General features: G+C 48.2%; 1 long non-coding RNA gene across 1 annotated transcript; it reads left to right on the top strand.

Annotated features, from left to right (window-relative positions):
* Positions 1-85: 85 nt before the first annotated feature.
* Positions 86-2075, top strand: LOC117017561 (uncharacterized). Its single transcript, XR_004422093.1, has 3 exons — positions 86-849; positions 1434-1519; positions 1763-2075. It is a non-coding gene; the product is annotated as an uncharacterized LOC117017561 (long non-coding RNA).
* The last annotated feature ends 1820 nt before the right edge of the window (positions 2076-3895 follow it).

Consider the following 3895-nt stretch of genomic DNA (forward strand, 5'->3'; position numbering starts at 1 on the left):
CCGCCGCGCGCCCGGGCCCAGTGCGCAAGCGCCGGGCGGCAGCTGCTCGGAGCAGGGGGAGCAGCGCCGCCGCAGCCGCCAGCAGTGCGGCCTCCGGGCGCCGCCTGGCTGCGCCGCGAGCCTCCCACCCAGCCCGGGGACGCGACCGGGGGCGCCCGGCGACCCGGACCCGGCACGCGGAGGGGGCAGCGGGCGGGCGAGCGCACGGACACTCACCCGGAGGCCGCAGGTGCCGCGGGGTCCTCCGGGGAGGTCGGGCCGGCCGCGGAGGGAGCGCGTTCCTTGGGAGCCAGCCCGGCGGCCGGTCCGCCGCCCCGGGTTTGCGGCAGCCGGTGCAGTAATGCAAGTTTCCTGCGGGGCTCTTGACTTCGCGGAGTTGAAGGCGACGATTCGGGACGCGAGTGCTCTTGGAGACAGTTGAGAAACACGGAGCTCGGCTGGCCCCCGTGGAGACACCCGAGCTAGGACGTCGCTTCCCTTTCCTGAATCCTTTGGAAAACGGGGGTCGGAGGAAAGGTGCCACTCGCGACCTTGCTTACTAAGTAGCATTCGGCAGGGAAAGTTCAAGAGTGATCAGCATTTTAACCGGGGCTCTGCTTGCCCCTGGAGATCGTGGCCCTCACCATAAATAAAGGGCCCGCGCTGGGTTTGTCGGAGAACCACGATTTAAATGTAAGGCCCTCCCGACTTAAGTCCCAGTCTCAGAGCAGATGCCGCGACCGCACAAATGACCCTGGCGCAGGTAAAATGGACGGGCCGGCCTACAGGGACGGCTCTGCACGTTGTTTCTTCCCCGTCCAGCCCCAGGACAGCTCTGTGGAGGAACCCACAAGTATCAGGACAACTCAGGTGCCCCATGTTTGTATTCAGGTGCAGCTAACCAGACTTGACCAGAGCTAATTCACACCCAGATGGATGCTGGGGAAAGTGGGAGTGACCCTGTCAGCAAGCCTGGGGCATTGGAGATAAACTAGCCCAACACCAGTCATCTTACACGTGGGGAAACGGAATCGCAGGAAGTTCAAGGTCATAGCCATAGCTACTAGAACTCTGACTCCCACTCACTCTAGAACCAAGCAGCTTGCCCAGAGGTTTTGGTTTTGGGTAGAGAAGCTATGAGGGTAATGGAGTGGGAGATTGCACTGCAGACCGTTTCCTGGTCATGTCTTGTTACCATTCTGAACCACAAGTTACTAATGTGAAAGATGAAGGTACACTGAGAGAATCATTCTGAGGAGAACAAGGGAAAACATGTAACAGCAGGCCCTAAAACAGAGGTCTCACACTGTCGGGGTCAGGTCAGCTGACATGCGCTTGGGGGCCACACAGAACTTTTAAATATATATATATATATTTGAATTTAAAATAGCAAGATACATCAGAAATCCAAGTATGGACTGATGAATGGATAAATGCGTGTATCTGTTAAGCAGGAATGAAGTCCTGACACTTGCCACAACATGGATGAACTTTGAAAACACACTAAGTGAAAGGAGCCACTCACGAAAGGACAAATACGGTATGATTCCACTTACATGAGATCTCTAGGCAAATCCAGAGAGACAGAAAATAGATTGGTGGTTGCCGGGAAGGGGGGTATACGAATGGGGAATGACTGCTAATGGGTACATGGGGTCTCCTTTTGGGGTGATGAAAAAATTCTGGAACTAGAGAGGTGATGGTTGCACAACATGGTGGATATACATAATGCCACTGAATTGTACACTTTAAAATGCTTACAATGCTTAATTTTATGTTATAGGTATTTTACCACAATGAAAAGAAATCCAGATATCTACAAACTGGGTCCCCAGTACCACATGGCAACAATCGGCTGTAGCTGAGAACTTCTGTGTCCCCTCAGACAAAGCTCTCCAGATCACCAGTGTGTTACCCGGTCTTTTTACTCATTTATTACCAGATGGCCCCTGAAGGAATTTGTGTATCTGATTTCTGATTAAACTGTAAAGCTTTCTACAAATGTTCTTTATAAATCTGGCATGTCGCTTTTTATGGTTTCCTGACCACTGCAGAGATTTTAAAACTTCTTTCTTTCAACAAAGCACAGTTATTTTATCGTCTGTGTCTGATCATTCTAATATTTGAAGTATCTGAGGGTCTGTTTCTGCTAGTTCTTGCTCATGGTGTCCTATTTCCTTGTGATCTGCCTGGTTCTCTCTGACCATGCTGAACACTGTATTTGAACATGTATTTATAGGGATAATTTGAGGTCGAGGATGAAGTTACCTTCTCTGAGAGACGTTTTACATTTGCTCTGCCAGGCTCCTGAGGGCACTGCTAGTCCAGGGCGACCTCCACCGAGTTCTGGGCTTGTGGGTCCCTGGACCACCCAGGTGATGCCAATACAGGCTGCCCAATTGAGCAAGACTGGTTTGTTTGCTGTACCCTGAGGACAGGGTCAGTGATGGGGCAGCTGGCTGACAGACCTGCACTTCTTTACTTTGTGTTCAGTGACCTCACATTGATAGTCTGAAATCAAAAATGGGAGCTTTTACACTATGGTAATCAGCAAATGCTACACATCAGGACCCTTTCCCCAACGCCACTCGGAGCTGGTTGGTAAACATTTACCAGCATACCACTGATGGAGCCTAACGGGATCCCCAATTGTTGTGGGGAAGGTCTCCCCCAACGTGTGAGCCTTATGGTGAGTTTCAAATAGACTGGGGAGGCCTTGAAAAAAAAGAAAAAGTTTTCTGTTAAACCAAACACTGCCATTTGCCTCGCAGTACTATAACCACAACTATAAAAACTCACCAGCTCAAGACACCAGTGGATTGGCAATTTGCATCCCCATCCGTGCAGCCATTGGCTTGCCTAAAAGTTGGGCCATTTGGGGTCATATGAAAATAAAGAGATAGTATATATATATATATATATATATATATATATATATATAAAGTGCTTTGAGAAACTAATGTGTTCAAAGGTGAGACGTGTAATCCAGACACTCTTCTAACAATGAATAATTAAACGCAGGCTGTCTGGTCATGACCCAGTGACCTGGAGCAAAGCTGGAATCTGTCCATAAACAGGCTTGGCGAATTCTCAGGTCAGGAATCTCAAGGCCGCCCAAGTGTCTGCAGCTTCACTCCCACATGTGCAGTCATTTTGGCTGCCCAGCGTCTGAATACCCTTCCTAGTTCTGGGTGAGCCTTTGGGGGTGAAGCCACCCTCACCCCATTACGGAAGCTCTGTTCACCCACGGAGTTAGGTCCTGGGCCTGGGGCCCAACTTAACCAGTTGGTGGATGGTCTAGGCAGTCGAATTTTTAAAATAATAGCTTTATTGAAATATAATTAAAATACCTTAAAAATTCACCCTTTCAAAGTGGTGTTTAGTATATTCGCCGAGTGGTGAAACCATCACCACAATCAATTTTAGAACATTTTTATCATCCAAGAAAAAAACCTTTTACTTATTAGCAATCACTCTTCCTCTCCCCTTGCCCCAGCCCCTGGCAACCACAAGTCTACTTTTTGTCTCTATGGATTTGCCTATTCTGGACATTTCACATAAAAGAAAGCATACAATATGAGTCTTTTTGTTTCTGACTTCTTTTGCTTAGCATAATTTCAAGGTTCATCCATGTTGTAGTGTGTATTAATACTTCATTCCTTTTGATGAATGAATAGAATTCTATTATGGATTTACCACATTTTGTTCATTCATTCATTCATTCAGTCAGTCATTCATTCATTGACATCTGGGTGGTTTCCACTTTTTGGCTGTTGTGAATAACGTTGCTATGAACATTAGCATACAGGTTTTTATGAAGATGTGTGTTTCCATTTCTCTCACCAGCGTACCTAGGAGTGGAATTGCTGGGTCATAGGGTGACTCTCTTTAACATTTTTGAGGAACTACCTGACTG

Source organism: Rhinolophus ferrumequinum, chromosome 25 (genome assembly GCF_004115265.2).
Source record: "Rhinolophus ferrumequinum isolate MPI-CBG mRhiFer1 chromosome 25, mRhiFer1_v1.p, whole genome shotgun sequence".
Classification (NCBI taxonomy): Eukaryota; Metazoa; Chordata; class Mammalia; order Chiroptera; family Rhinolophidae; genus Rhinolophus; species Rhinolophus ferrumequinum.